Below are 16,115 nucleotides of genomic sequence, written 5' to 3'. Positions count from 1 at the left end.
TTACTCATAATGATTTGTGTTCCTAGTAACCCAAGACTCCCTTACCTTTGAAAACGAGCATGTTTTTCCAGCAGGGAGCAGAGCACAGGTGATGGGGCTGCTCGGGGCACCGGACCAACCAGAGGCAGAGGTAGGCAGCAGGGAACCTGGGCTGCAGTGTGCCCACATGAGCCCTTTCTGTGACAACGACTTGCATCAGGATCTCAGGAAAATCATGTAATCAGATGGTGGTTAGCATTAGTGCAGGAATTTTGGCCAGAAGTGAGTCTTGGCTTGTTCTGGGCTGAGAAATTCGCACTGGCGTTGTTACCCAGCTGCAGTTCTCTTGGGTTGCTTTGTCTCCTGTGCCTGTCTGGGTGTTGGTGACAGCAGTCAATGTGTCCCTCGGTGAATGGGGTCTCCTGATGATACCCGGCTCTGGTGGGACGAGGCTTCTGGGCTGTCCTTGCTCTCATGCTGACCCTTGGGCTGTGGGATCACACTGCTCTCATTAAACACTTTTAACGAGGCTCTCTGTGATGACTTTATGTTCTTGCAGCTCCACAAAGGAATGCTCAAAAGCTGACTCTGGAAGAAAACAAAAAAAAAAGTAATGAAATGTGGTCCGCTTTAACCACTGCTGCTGTCCTGTTGTCTGGTTAACAAGTGCTGGAGTTACAAAATAAATAGGCTTATCAGCCACATGAAATATCCCTTGTGTTCAGAACAGCTCAACCATTCAAAGCTCTATTGGTGCCCATGGCTAAGGGCACCTGTAGGGAAAGCCAAGAAGACAGAAGGCCTGATGGCGTTGGACACAGCTGCCTCCACCTCTCCTTATCAATTAATTAGGCACCAATATAGATATATTCAATTGGGAATGTCTTTGGCAAAAGTCAAGAATGAGGTTTGAATTCGTGACTGGCAGCCTGAAGAACTTTTATACTCAAAGGGGCAGCAGAAGAGCAAAGCAACATGCCCAGAGTCCTTTCGAGAACCAAAGCCTGCACATAAAGCAAGCTAGAGCCCTGCTGCAGAAACCATGCCACAGTCCCAGCTGATTAAATGCTGAATCGTCCCTTTGCTGTATGTCAGCACCTTAGAAAAGTTTCCTTTGATATCACTGTGATGAGCTGGGTTTGCTGTGCTAGCATGAAGGAGTGCTACGAGCAGAGTACAAATTGCAGCTATTCTTCAAGGTAAAAGATTAGAGTTTCTATTTCCCACTGCCATTGGGACCCATGTGGGTCTGACTGGCCACTATATGGTGAAAAATCCCTCCATGTGCCAGTATTGAAAACTGTGCATTAGCTGGAGCCTTTGCCAGCGAAATAATATCATCCCCTTTGTTTATTATACTGAAACTCGATAAAAGAAAGCATCAGAGGGGGAAAAAAAATATCCATCTGTGGTGTGAAATGAATGTTCTCGTCTGGGCTCCAGGATGCAGAGCAGTGGCTGTGGCATCGCTGGTGTCTGATGGCAGAAGCACAGCATAGGGCTGCAGAGGGACCCCAGCCTCACAATGCCAATGGGGACAGTGCCCTTTGGAGTGCTCCTATGGGAGCGTGGCTGGCCATGCTGCATGCTGGTTTTCCTAGCAAGGCACTCTTGGTTCTACGACCCACAGCATTTGAAATATTCCCACCACCCCCAGTATTTTTCTGGAAAAGCAACCGTACATTGGCAGCTATTTCTGGCTCCAAGGTAGCATTGCAAATTAACACATTTTCTGTTGAGAAAAACCCTGAACCAAGCAAAGCATCCTTCTCAAATAAGAAAAGCAGCTCGTGTGTGTTGTTAACAGGCTTGCAAAAGTTGAAAGAACCACTTTACAAAAAGTTACGTATTAAAAAAATCAGAGCAAAGCAAAACCAAGAACAAACAAAACCCTCAAGCTCAACACAGCTCCTGTACAAGGAAAGGATGTAAAGCAACATGCATGGCTGAAATACTGTGAGATTACAAAAGTATCAAGGAGCAAAGGAGAGGAGAAAGCATTACTAAGTCTGTGGGGGCTTTGGGACAGTCCTCCCTGTTTTATTTCACATCAGGAAGCAACAGCACAGAGGGCTTTTATGCTATGACAGGGGATCTGTGTGTTAATGCAATAGGAATTGTAATAACAGCAACAACAACACTAACAGCAACACAAACGAAGGCAAAAATTCAGCACAATGTGGCATATACTACTCAAGGGAACAGCCGGTGCCTGGGGATGCCCTTCTGCTGCTCTGGGTGCAGGATCAAGCCAGCAGCAGCTATGCCCCCAGCACAGGACCCTGCCCAGCACAGGACCCTGCCCAGCACAGGACCCTGCCCAGCACAGGACCCTGCCCAGCACAGGACCCTGCCCAGCACAGGACCCTGCCCAGCACAGGACCCTGCCCAGCACAGGACCCTGCCCAGCACAGGACCCTGCCCAGCACAGGACCCTGCCCAGCACAGGACCCTGCCCAGCACAGGACCCTGCCCAGCACAGGACCCTGCCCAGCACAGGACCCTGCCCAGCACAGGACCCTGCCCAGCACAGGACCCCACTGCAACCCTCGTGGGAGCTCTCAGGGACCTCCATAGCACTGGTGGGAGCTGTGTAATGTTCTCATACTCATGGTCTCATTGCTCACATTTACTCCTTTTGGCCCTGTTTGCTGCTCGAATAAACGTGCAGCTGCAGATGCTGAGCTTGAGCAGAAAGCTGAAGGATTTACATCCAGCTGGGGAGAGGTTTATAGCGGAGGAGCAGATCCTGCTGCTGGGGATGCATCCTCCTCTACTTCCTCCCTCCAATGCTGCAGAGCTAACGATGCTAAAGTTACAGAAGAGCAAAAGATGCTATTGTTTGGGGGGACCCATTTCAGCTCTTCAGCCAAACCCCACCTAGGTCATGGGCTGCAGGTATAGTGTGGGATGCCAGAGCCAGCAGTGGGTGCAGGCTGAGTGTAATGCTATAATGCGGTGGAAAGGATAGCAACAATAGCACAGTGGCACAATCCTAGGCTGCAACAAACAAAAACAAGCCCAAATACAGCAGCTGTAAACACATAAACACATAAACAAAGGAAGAAAAACCGCTTACCTTTGGAAGGCTTTTGTTATGTAGGAATCCCCCATGAGATGCCTTCACCTCCACTGCCAACCCTTAAATGGGGGCTGGGAAGGGGTGGATCCTGGCTCCACCTCTTCTGGTCACTCAGGGGGCATTGCATGCACCTGAGCTCCCCTCGGTTGGCCCCACCTTCCCACCAGGTGCTCAATCATTGCTTCAGGCTGTGACTTCGCATTTCCACTACACTGAGGATGAGCATCACTTTGTATTTTAATCCCTGATGCTGCTCCATTAACTCAGACAGACCCCAACACTGTGGCAATAAATACACACCCGTGGCAGTGCTTGCCTGCTGCCGCAGTGTGCTCTGGAGTGCTTCTATTTGGCTGAACAGAGTGATTCTGTACAACTTCTGAATTCAAAAAAAGGTTAATTAGGGCTGTGTTTTTCTGTGCTTGGTTTATAATGGACAGGGAGAGGTTCTGCTTAGGCTCCTAGCTGAAGCATGAAGGACCAGTCCCATTCCCAACCTTAACCAGTCCTTGGGATGAGGCAGAGCCCGATAGAAGTCAGGCATTAACAATAAAATACCGACCAAACCCAGAGATCAATAACAGATCACAGAAAGCCACAACAGCAGCAACGCTCAGAGGGCTGCCCTACACCCGCTGTGCTGGATGCTGGATGCTCTCCCATTCCCCAGCCGTCAGCTCTCACTCAAGCTGCCTTTATTTAAGTGGTTGGTGCTTCACAGATTACTTCCAGGCCCCTCAAGGGTAGAAAGTCTTTTTACCTCCTCCGGCCCCGAGACCGTTCCAACAGCTGTAACTATTTCATTTTTAATTTACTTGATACAACTTGTCTCTGCTTAATCCATCAGGACAACGTTGAGGGTTCCTGACCCATAAATTCAGGGTGGGAGGGTAGGGGGGTGCTGGGGGAAAGGGAAAAAAAATAAAGAAGGGAAAAGGATTTTGAAAAATTGTGTCTAGATTGCAGCCAAATGTGTTCTCCTAACTCACTGCAAAGTGCAGGGCTGGGACCTGGGGGCAAGGAGAGACCTCAGCTTTTATCACAGTGACACACAAATACACCCCCAGAGTGAGATTTTGCATCAACATAAACCTCTGAAAATTCTGTGGAATAGATTTAATTCCTTTTCTCCTGCTAACCAATTCCTCTTACTTAACACAGACACTAAAGTGAAAACAAAAAGCACCTCCCTGTAGCTATATGTAAATATGCACAAATAGATTTTACATCGTGAATTCCTGAAGGCAACACACCCCATCCTCCAGGTACCACTGCCTCTCCACTGCCCATTGCCAAACGCTCTCTGCTTTGCACAGGAGGTGGCACTGCTCTAACCCAGTCAGCTGGCAGTGGGCTGATTAGCTATGGGTAGGCATGTGCTTTGATTACATCCCTGGGCAATGGTGTGTGTTTTAAAGCCCACTACTACGTATGCCCATCATCACACATAGAGCAGGAGAGACAGAAAATAAGCCACAATGAAAAAAATAATTACAGTCTAAAATATTAATGCATACATAGAATCATTGAGTCATTAAGGTTGGAAAAGACCTCTAAGATCCCCAACCCATCCCATTGTGCCCATAACCACGTCCCTCAATGCCACATCCCCACAGTTCTTCAACACCTCCAGGGATGGTGACTCCCAGACTCCCTGGACAGCCGTGCCAGTGCACAACTGCTCTTTCTGAGAAGAAATCTTTCCTAATAACCAACCTGAACCTCCCCTGGTACAACATAAGGCCATCACCTGCCATCCTATCGCTGTTACCCATGAGCAGAGACCAACCACCACCATCATGAGTTTGCACAACCACGCAGCCACACTGTGATCGCTCCCGAAACAAAGAACACACGCATTAAGAACAAGACTTAGCTTTGGAAATCTCACTTCTTTGCAGTTGCCCTTGGCCTCCAGCAGCTCCCCATGCATGGACAGCAGCACTGCAGGGACAGAACTGATGCCAAGTGGAGAACATTTCGAGCTGGAGAACTTTTCGGCCTCACAAGAGGCAAAAAAAGACCCCAAACCCCTCTTCAAAACCCCACGTCTCCACTTCTCACTTTAGTTGTTTCACTGCAGTCTGTGTAACAATGCCTCAGTTTATTGGGAAAGACAAGAGGGATTTTTTTCAGAATTACACGTAGATACAGAAACCATATAGGAAAGGTTCTAATTATAACTATTAAACTCAGAGAATAAAGGGATACAGTATTCCTGGCTCGCTTGGTGGTTAGGAGTTATGCAGTGCATTCTCTGCTTTAAAATGTGTGGCAAACGATGTAATTTTTTAAAGGAAGAATTACTCTCATTTTATTAAAGTCACCTTCAACATTGTTCTGCGTTGGGTGATTGACTTTGCCCCTTTTCCTGCCACTCTGGATGCAGAGCAGATGGGGAAGAGGTTTCCATGAGACGTGCCGGAGGCGTGCTTTAAAAAATAGTAATAACACTGGTAAGGCTAATACTAATAAAACATAATAATAAGAGCCCTCTGATGTGTGGACTCTTTTCGGTTGGCTCCTCTTGCAATTCTTGGAGACCACGTTTTAAAGTTGCTGGGTGATGATTATCGGGGGATTAGGGATTAGCGTGGTGGTTTGACTGCTTGTCAAAAGCCTTACAAGGATACACAGATTAAAATAATTCCCTTTTCTTTCCCCCTTCTCATCAATGATGAAGCAGATGATTTTAAGCTCCATGTAACCTCCAACGGGCAATGAGATTTTCCAAGCGATCTCACGATATCTGGCTCAATTTTGCTCTGGTTTGAGAGCTGAGGAGGGATTCTATAGTATAGTAACTATAGGGCTCAATTAGATGTCAGGAGCTCCACAGGCTGGCAGTCTCATTTACGTTGTTGGGCAATAACAGAGAAATGCAAAAGCTAAATGGAATACAGCTGACGACTGCAAGAAAGAAGGATGCAGGAAATAAAAAAGGAAAATACACTGCTAACGCAGATACACCCAAAAGATGTGCAGGACACAGAAGCAGAGCTCCTCTCAGCCTATTCTGGTCCATACTTCTGGCTGAGATAGCACTTTATTACTTACTGACTGTAATGAAATTGCTTTCTTCTGCATGGGCTCTAGGAAATTCCCACCATTCTTTTGCAATTGCTTGGATAAGTCCAAGCTTTGACCTGTTCTGTTCTGTTCTGTTCTGTTCTATTCTATTCTATTCTATTCTATTCTATTCTATTCTACTCTATTCTATGCCATTCTATGCCATTCTGTTCTAACCCAACCCAACCCACTCTACCCTACCCTACCATATCCTTTCCTTTCTGGATCTAGTCTTTAATTAGGCACAGAGTTGTTATTCAGTACTGCTGGAAGCTCAGTGCCTTTAGAAGGCTCCAGAAGGAGGTGAGGAGCACTGGGAGTGACCGCAGAGGTGAACTGTGGCACTACTCTGCATGGGACTTCAGCTCCTGGCTGCATTTCTGTGCATCCCCATCCCCGAGAGCTGCTAATGCTGAAGCATTTACCGAAGTGAAGTCCTGTGTTCCCTTGCTGCACCCATTTCCTCTCAAGCTGTTAATTATGAAGCCTATGGGATCAAAAGCAAAACGCACTCGGGGCTTTCAATGTGGCACGACTCTGATTTGTGGTGCAGAAAGCCCAGGTCATGGCTTTACTACTTCTGCCAGATCTCTGGCTTGCCCACTAATTAGAGCTAGTTGCAGGAGGTGAGATGGCTTTTTAATGTTTCCCATGCAACAAGAATATAAAGTGAGTTTTTTGTTTTCTTTCCTCTGTAAATGGAAAAGCAAAGAGAAATTTGTCACTTCCACGAAGCTATTTTTTAATCTTCTTCTGCAGAATGTTGCCCAGTCCCCAGAAGTGTCCAATTCTACCATGCAGGGGAACAGTGCTGCTTTTTAGCTGGTAATAGTCTGTGCTTTTGTGGCTGTGGGGGAGTTTTTAACATATTTCTTCATTCTTTCAAGAGATGAGATGGCATTTTAACATTGAGAACCCATAAAGAAAGTGCAACTTCCTTATCCTCAGTGACCGTGCAGACAATGGTTCCTTAAAAAGCAAAAATAATCACACAACTGGGATTTTTGCATATAAACCTCTATGTTGATTAACAACCAGAAACTGATGCTGCTGTTCTGTGACATCCTCAGCACTGGGTTTGAAAAGACCTCAAGGATCACGAAGCTCCAACACTCCTGCTGCAGGCAGGGCCACCAATCTCCATATCTAATACTAGACCAGGCTGCTCAGGGCCCCATCCAACCTGGCCTTGAACACCTCCAGGGATGGACGGGGCATCTCTGGGCTGTTCCAGCACCTCACCACTCTCATAATGAAGAACTTCCCCTGGATATCCAACCTCAATCTTCCCACCTTCAACTCAAAACCATTTCCCCTTGTCCTGCTGCTATCTACCCTTTCAAAGAGGTGGCTCCCTTCCTGTTTGTAGGGCCCCTTTAGGTACTGAAAGGCTGCAATGAGGTCACCCCACAGCCTTCTCTTCTCGAGGCTGAACAAGCCCAGCTCCCTCAGCCTGTCCTCAATAGGGTCAACTCAATGCCACCACGGCCATTCTTGCTCCCACTGCACCTATAGACAAACCTCTTGGGGCAGTTTCCTTCTGGGAGCAAACCCTCATTTTTCACCACATAAAATTTTATAAGTTTCAAGCAAATGGAAAATGGATTTTATTATTGTATTTCTTTTTTATCTCTATTTTTGGGGGGGAGGGAAGGGGCTGAATGTTTTATGGCTGCAAAAACAGAATTTGTGGTTTGAACTGTTAAGGTTTGATGCAGAGGGCTATGGAACCTTTTATGTAACCCGCTGGCCTGAATAATTATCAAAATATTTTGCTTTCCACTCTTTCTAAGCCTCTGCATCAGAAAAAAAAAAAAAAAAAATAGTGTGTGCAACCTTTTGACCACAGAATCATAATACCAAGAAAACCCCTTCAGATGGCAGCAGCTCGTGGGATGCTGGGCTGGGACAGGACCCTGCGGGGGACATGGGATGGGATGGAGCTGAGCTGGGAGGATGCGAAGCAGGAGGCAAAGGGAGAGCTGTGGGCATCACAAAGCACAGCACTGCCTACTGACCAACCCCAAGGATGCTCTGCCTGCCCTGCAGACAGGTGCCCTGCACTTACATGGCTGGCCTACTCCACAGCTTTCTGTCCAACCTCACAAGCTGCATCCATGGCATTTTGGACAAGAAGTCATCAGGAATGGCTCAGCTATTCCTGCTCCTATCCCATTACCTCTTGGCCTAGAGCAGAACGGGAGGAGCTCAGCTTTTCCTTGATGGAAATCAGAGTGTTTCACCCAAATTCGCGGCACTGCAGCCATTTGGATCATAAAATCATAGGATCAGAAAGGTTGGAAAAGACCCACAGGATCACCCAGTCCAACCATTCACCTATCACTAATAGTTCTCACTAAACCATGTCCCTCAACACAATGTCCAAACATTCCTTGAACACCTCCAGGGTCAGTGATTCCACCACCTCTCTGGGCAGCCCATTCCAGTGCCTGACCACCCTTTCACAGAAGTAGTATTTCCTAACGAAATAGATGAGATCTTCCCAGAACGTTCTGTCCCAATTTCTTCAAGATTGGATTCCATTCTTGCACCCAGGACCCTAGATTGGCCTTTCTTTGCCTTACAGTGCTAATGAGACTGGGTTGGAAAGGAGAGGTGGTGCGCATGGTGGGGACAACAGGGAATTTATCACTGACCTCATTCTTGTGAGCACCAGGAGCAGACTGGGGATGGGAAGAAGTCCCAGTGAGGTGGCTAATTTAGCTCCTCAAGCACATTCTAGCCTTTGCCCTGAAACCAGAAGAAGCACCGATTGCTTTTGGTCTTGCCGTGCTTGGCTGGTTATTGAGTAATTGAGGCTTTCCACCCCAAGTGCCAGGAAACACCATGGCACTGCCGTCCCTCATCTCCCAGTAGATAAAAAGAGCTGAGGAGCAGAGGGGGAAAAGCCCCGTGCTCTGGCCAGAGGAAGCAAAGAGACTTCAAAAGCGATGGCAGTGGGATGCACCATCCCTTCCACTGTCCATAGGGCACAGCCAGAGAGCCCCACTCAGTTACGCATCAATAAGAGCACTGAATTGAGACACTGGAGGGTGACATCCCCACCCCCAAAGCAGGCTCCCGGGTCACAGCCAGCCTTGCCTCCATCCTCCCTCCCCTTTCCCTGCAGGTCAGTAGCACACGGTTGCTCCCCTGAAGCGCTTTTCTACTTTTGCTGAATCACATGAAAAATTCTGCTCGAGTTCCAATCATTCATCACAAAATAAGCTGATGGTTAGACGTGCTATTTTAAAGCAGATATTAAAGTAAAGAAAACAGTCACTCTCCCTTGCAAGAGAAATACAGCTGGTTTTCCTTTAATTCCATTCTGGTTCCGCCTGGTTTTTCCCCCTCCCACTGCAAACTCCTGGAGCTGCCAGAGCACTCACCCAGAGTGCAGAGCAGAGCATTGCACTTTGCAGATCTGCAGTGCTGCCCTAACAATCCAACACTGCCTAGAGCTGCTTTGAAAACATCACCTTGCAGCATCCCTGAGCAACAGTATTCTCCTCTCTTCTCTACAGGAAACCTACAGAAAGGACTGGTTGTGTTTTCTCTGGAGTTCAATTACAGAACGCTGTGCCTTCCCTTCCTTTGCTGCCCAAATCAGTCAAATGCTTAAAGGGTTTCTTGCTGCAACGGTAGAAATGCATTATGTCTTGGGCAATGTCCAGAATAAGAGCGTTTGCCTCATTTACAGCACTAATTGTGAGGTTTATTGGCCTACAAAAATATTCCATAGCTCTTAGGGCTTCCTATAGTGCTGCACACCTTGAAGGCCTGTTTTCTGGAAGCACTGCATCATGCCATGAGTCACTGCACAGCAGGGCTGGGGTGTAGGGACAGGGAGGAGATGGGACCCTCTCTCAGACCAACTGAACAGTGGCCATGTGGGGCTTTGTCCCAAGGGGGACTGGCGAAACTGTTGTACCTTTATCATGAAAAAAGAAGATATACCAGATGTTTCAGGTTGGATATTAGGAATAATTCCCTGGCGGTCCTCAGAACCGTGGGGATGTGGCACTTGGGGACACTGTCAGTGGGCATGGTGGGATGGGTTGGGGATCTCAGAGGTCTTTTCCAGCCTTAATCATTCCGTGATTCCATGACTCCATGCGAAGAAAGGCTACACTTCACTTTCAGCCCCCAAAATGATTGAGTGTCCCCTAAATAAGGCTTCCTTGAACATCATGCAATTGCTGTTCATGTGTCACGTTTTTCTATGCAGATGTGAATAATGACTTTTAGACAACTGGCACTGATTTTTCTTCCACTCAAAAAGGAACCAGTCGTGTTCATTGGTAAATTTCTACCCTGAACAATGCTGCATATTTGGAGGGATGTTGAAAAATGTCAGCTTTTTGGGAATATGGAGCCCTCAGAGCTCTTCGTTATTCTGCACCTTTGTGAGCCTCATGATTTTGGTTCCATTCTTGATCATTACGAAGACCAGAAATGTGCCTTGTTTTCATAAGGAAAGCCAAAAACCTTTCCACTGTTACTTATCTTTGGACCAGGGACTTCCAATCATAACTTCATGTGCTGGAAGTTCACCACCAACAGCAAGTGTGGGGACTGAGGGTGCTCCTTCCTCTTTCTCACTGCAATTCAGGGATCATCCCCACGTGTTCGACTACTTTTAGCGGGGACCTTAGAACAAAGTAACCTTACAAGAGCAGAGCAAAGCAAGCTCTGCCCCACAGACCCATACTGTAATTTTATTTAGCCTGATTAGTGGTTTTTTTCACCAGTGCAACTGGATTTCATCCCTACACAGCATTGCCCCAGTTATAAGTGGGTTGCTAAAATACCGACTTTTGCCAAGATATCCTAAACACCATTTTTATAGGTAGAATATGCAATCCAGACCCTCAGCTGGTGGAATTTGGCACAGCTCCACCAGCACCAGTATGGGGACACTGATTTACACCGGCATGGGAGCCAGACCCGGAATGCTCTCAGCCTATCTCGGTTTTACTCCACCACAGCGTTTGTTTGGGTTGGTCTCAGCCCCGCCAGAGGCACTGAGCTGATTTGGGGCACCAAATCAAAGTACCCCATCGCCTTGCCAGGGAACGTGAGGATGCTTCTGCTTCCTATTGCAAAGGGACAGAGACCCCGGGGTGCTGGCAGTGCAAAGCTAGCCTTGCTCTTCTGCATCTTTCCTGCACTTGCTGCTCATTTCTTAAGAAGAGACTTCACAGCCTTTCAGGAAATAATCATCTCGGTGAGACCCAGCCCTCGCTGACTTGATGGACAGCTTCTGCAACAGGCGGGGAGGTGCCAGAGCTGGGAACTCAGAGAGAATAAGGCCTTCAATTACTGCAGTGATATAATTAATTAATTTATGACGGCAGCCAGACAGCAGCGACAGCAACACTGACTTACTTCACTGCAATCTACACTGCTGACTAACGCTCATATCAACACCTCTAGCAACCAACCAGCCACCAGCCCCTTTGCTGGCTGAGATTTCACTTGATTTCTCCAGAGAGAACCTTTCCAGATCATTTGAACTAATTGAGGTAATGGAGAAATTGTTCTCATGCCAAAACACTTCTTTTTTTTTTTTTTTTTCTTTTCCCTCCCCCTCTTCTTTTGGTAAGATGATAATATTTGGAAGGCTTCTGGCTACTGCTTAAAGGAGCAGGGCAGCAACGCTGAGCAGCCAAGAGGTTGGATCAGTTGCAAATTGTCTTCTTTGCAGTGCTGGAAGCCAAACTGCACCCCAACATCTGCTAAAGCTCCCCGTGAGCAGCAACACCCCTGCAGCAGGAGCATGCTGTGCACTAATTGCAGCAATCAGCTGTAATGGCATTTACAGCTTCTGGAAGCAATGGCAGCAGCAGTGTGGGCTCCACAGGGGCTGACCCTGCCTCCCAGTCTGTGCTGGGGATGGGGCTCGCTGGGCTCAGGGTTGGCTTCAGACACCCAAACCCTACTGAGGTCTTGCCCTTAATCTGCATCTCAGCTTACCAGTCTGGTGACCCTCAGATTCAACTGCTTGCTGCAGGTTGGTGGCTGTTTGCTGAGGTATGGATGATGGGGCAAACCTGGATTTGTCTCGGGGCTTCCCACATTGCCCCAGTCTTTGTCACGTGGGGCTTAAGACTCGGAGAACAGGTCGCTCTGGGGCAGTGCCTGGAAAGGAAGATAACAAGCCAGCCACAGCTGGTGTTGGCCTGATGCAAGCTTTGGATCTCAGTAGGACAGCACTTCTGAAAGACACCGTCTTGCCCCTTTCAGGTTGCCTGGCCATGATCCAATGTTACCCAATGAGGACAGATCGAGGCTCTCAGACCAGCAGCAACCTCAGACCTTGGGGAAACACTCCAGGAGGCAGCATCCTGTGTGTCCCAGGAATGAGGAAAATCCAGAATAAAAACACAAAGCGGACGATTCTGGGACTGTTCCCAACAGAGCAGATCTCTGTGACCAGTCAGGGAGCAGCGTGAAGGGCTTCCCATAAAATGAAGCTGGAAGGGCAAAGGAGGGAAATCTTTCCCTTCCCATTGGGAAATTCAGCCTGAAGTCTCCATGAGAAATGCTGGGATGCAAAACAAAGCCTGGGCTGCTCTAGGCAGCCATGTACCAAAGTCCTTCACCTTCAAGATGTGTGGGCTTGTGGAGGACAGAAATGCAGCACTGGGTGGGCCAGTGCAGGCTTTATTTATTTATTTATTTTCTATATAACGCAGATATAAAACGCTCGTTTTCACGTTTCATAACATTCTTCCTAAAGCACATTTTTGGGTTCTGTCCAAAGACGCAGCAACCCCCCCTGACACAGCCCACTGCCTGGGTTTGCACATGCACCGACCGTCTGAGAGCAACGAATCCTGCTGCACCCTGAGCTCCCCCAGCCCACGCCTCCTGCAGTGCCTATCCCACATGGCACCGATGCTTGGAGAGGGGAATAAAACCAGCTGGGTGCCACCAGTCCTGCTGCCCTGCTCCCAGTGGCTGCTAATTGCACAGAGCTGCCACAACTGGTGTTAATCATAGCACAGCATCTAGAGGCCTCTAGTGTCCAGAAGCTACAAGAACTCAGCCAATAGGTGGCTTGCCCAGAAAAAAATAAATAAATCAAGAATAAACGCTTTTTGCAGTGTTTGCATGCAATAAAGAAATGGGTTCACAACTCACACTACAATCCACAACTGCTCATCAGTGCCAACACAAACCTGCAGTGCTCATCACTGCATGGGTGACCTGTGCCATGCACAGCACCCAGCAATAACCAAATGTACACGTGACAAGAATGATATGAAAAAGGACAGTACATGTGATAGCACACGCTTCATGGTACTCACCTTTGAGAAGTGAAATCCAGCCTTTGATCACATAGGAATCCTCAGAGACTTCGATTTCCACAGGTTGGGACCCTAGGCACTAAAAAGAATAAGAACAGAGAACAGGTAAGAATAATCACAAGAATGACAAACATTGGTGGTACATCTGCTCCTTGGAGGCATCTGACTGTGCCACGTCCTGGGCATAAAATATTGCTCTTGCCTAGCAGGCAAGCCAGGGTGACATGCATTTTAAAGGAGAAGAGAGGGGAGTGGGCTCTAATGACTTGTTTTCTACAGTTCCCTCAGCAAACATCCCATAAAGGACAGCGAGGGAGAAAGAAACAAAAACCACCATGCACTGCCACAGCCTTGCTTGGTGCAAGCACCTCCACCTCCCCTGGCTCTGAGCATTCCATCACACCATGCATCCTAGCCACACTGTCATGCTGGGACTGGATTCCTCCACGCCTGCAGTATTCCCACCGGGTCCTGGCACTGCAGCTCATTCAGTGTGGGCAGGAGAATAAAAGCTGCAGACTTCATTAAGTGCAGCTCCCCATCCTGGCTCACGGTGCCAAAGAGGCAGTGCCAGACCCGACACTGGGCTGCAGGACACAGCCTGGGCTCCGCTCCCCTGCTTTATCCCTTTGCTGTTCCTTTGCTGTGCCAGCAGCTCACACTGCTCGGATCAGTCATGGAAAATAGCAGCAGCCTTCTGTGTCTTATCCCCCCTTCCTGGTTTGCACTGTTAGGTGCCTGCCTGTCTTTTCCGGTTTGGATCTCTTTAAGAAGTTTTATGACTGGACCAAGAATAAAAAGAGCCAGCTTTTAGACCTGATAGCATCTTTAATGCTTTTTGCTACTGACACTGGGAGAAGTGCTTAAGGCACAGCTGCACCACGTGGCCTTCCCTGACACTCTCACAGCTCTCCTAGAAAGGAAAAGCAAGCAGGCAATGCATAGTAAAGCAAAACAGCACAGCCAGGAGGTCTGGGAGGGATGCACGTACCTCACAACAGCACAGCAGGCACAGAGACGGGGCCCAGTGGTCCCCATATTTATTCCTGCATTTCCAGAGAGATCGAGGCTTTAAGCCGTTCCCAATAACTCCGGAAGTGAGAGGTCACCTTCTCCCAAACCTGAGCAACTCGTGGCACTCTCAAACTGATGCAGATTCCCCGCAAACAGGAGGCTGGGGGAGGAGACACAGCCTCGCAGCTTGCCTGCCTCTGCCTGCGCACCCAAAGGCTCTCAGCTCGGAGGGTGCAAAAAAGAAAGAAGAGCAGAGCATTGGCTGCATGGGAGCAAAAGGAGTTCATAGCACAGTGAGGTCCCAGGTTTGTGCAAGCCATCAGACCCTGGGGAGAATGAACCCTGCCCAGCTGGGGCCTTGCCCCTCCCGTTAATCAGCAATTAAGGCAGCAGAGGACACTTAATGGAGCTGTATATTAGCTTATCTCAAATAGCAGATCAAGGAGGAGAGCACTTTAAGCACGGAGCTGGTTTATCTCTCAGTGAGAAGCAGAGCATTTCTTTCTCCCTGTCCCCTGCCCTTGTGATTTATACTGACCTGACATTTGCATTTACACCACTACACCAGGCTCTGACAAGAACCTCATTAAATCTTGCAGTAAATCAGTTCCTCTGACAAGTATCCTTTTGCAGCCTTTGGAAATGATGGGTGCACACATCTGGGGACTTATGCCCATGCTTGTTCACAAACATACATACAGAAACGCACACACGGATGCATATGAAGACACACACATATATATTTTAATCTTGTCTTGACGTCCTGAAAGGCTTTCCAGGGATGAAATATTACTCACACTCATCAGCAGGCAAAAAAAAAGCCCACAAGAGTTATAGAGGAAGAGAGACTCAGTGCGAACTGAGCTGGATGGGTCCCTGCCAGAGGGTCCCTGGGATCCCCTGCAGATCCAGCAGTTCTGGAGGTGGGGGGCAATGGCACCCACTGTGCTCAGGTGGCTGAGCTGGGATGGGCAGAAACCAGATGGCACAGGGACATCTGTATTTGTAAGAAAGGACATCTGTATTTGTAAGAAAGGCTAGAATTATGCCTTTTGGAGGTTACGTTCAGAAAGTACATGTATGTTAAAACGGGAAAGAAAAGCCGGTTAAAAGCTGGTCAAAGTACAAAATTAAAAGAAAATAAACAGAGTGGAAGCAGCAGCCTCAGCCCTCACAGGAGAACAACTCCGTTTTCAAATCCTTGCAGACATGATTTCAAAGCCCAGGAGTGAAAGGGCCCAATTATTATGGGTAAAAGAACAGAAGCACACAGACATGAATTCCTCACTGCTTACGAGCTGTGGCATGACACTGAGGTCTTCCTTAGGCTCACGCAGGCACACGAGGGCCCTCACCCCACTCTCAAGAAGCAGGCATTAACTCTGTATACCAAGCCTTCTGGTCTGGGAGGACACAGGCTGTCCACCCAGGAGCTAACCAGGGGGAATGGGGGCAAGGAACCTCCTGCAGGATGCAGGACAGGGGTGGCTCAGCTCCCAAACGCCGTGTCTCCTTGCCTTCCAATCACACAGTGCCTTCTGACTAAATGAAAAGGTCATTTCCCCGTTCTGCCGTAACAACGCCATCTAAAAATAAACTCTTGCCTTAAAAAAACGTCTCCATTGGCCTTCAGGAAACAGAGAGACTGAAATAGAGGG

General features: G+C 48.1%; 1 long non-coding RNA gene across 1 annotated transcript in view; it reads right to left on the bottom strand.

Moving 5' to 3' along the window:
* The window catches only part of LOC101751181, a 344,852-nt gene that overhangs the window by 12,989 nt on the left and 315,748 nt on the right, over positions 1-16,115 (bottom strand). Inside the window, exons 11-12 of the long non-coding RNA XR_005840735.2 lie at positions 13,444-13,522; positions 46-567 (exon numbers count right to left, since the gene is read on the bottom strand). This is a non-coding gene — a long non-coding RNA (uncharacterized LOC101751181). The remainder of the gene's footprint in view (positions 1-45; positions 568-13,443; positions 13,523-16,115) is intronic.

The sequence above is a fragment of the Gallus gallus genome, chromosome 18, assembly GCF_016699485.2.
Source record: "Gallus gallus isolate bGalGal1 chromosome 18, bGalGal1.mat.broiler.GRCg7b, whole genome shotgun sequence".
Taxonomy (NCBI): Eukaryota; Metazoa; Chordata; class Aves; order Galliformes; family Phasianidae; genus Gallus; species Gallus gallus.
Note: the sequence above shows the minus strand (reverse complement) of the source record. Positions and strands in the feature narration are given on the sequence as shown.